Source organism: Acyrthosiphon pisum, chromosome A2, assembly GCF_005508785.2.
Source record: "Acyrthosiphon pisum isolate AL4f chromosome A2, pea_aphid_22Mar2018_4r6ur, whole genome shotgun sequence".
Classification (NCBI taxonomy): Eukaryota; Metazoa; Arthropoda; class Insecta; order Hemiptera; family Aphididae; genus Acyrthosiphon; species Acyrthosiphon pisum.
Window position 1 is genome coordinate 51,148,083 of NC_042495.1, and position 290 is coordinate 51,148,372.

The following is a 290-nucleotide window of genomic DNA, read 5'->3' on the forward strand; positions in this document are numbered from 1 at the left end:
TTAGTATATTTTAAATTTAAAGCGAGTTATGAGTATTTTAAGATGTGTAAAAAATATACAATTTTAAAATAGCCATAACTCGCGTTAAAATTAAAATATAATAAAAAGCCCATGAGGTTGTCTAGATAATAATCTTACCTTTAGATTTTATAAGAGGTCAATTCGGTCTAATTTTTAAACTAGCGAAGCTACACGTGTTCTGCTGAGCATACAATTTGCTATGTTACTCAGCTGTAAGACGGAGACAACACATGCTGGTATCACGTCCTCTTAAATGATTAAACTGGAAG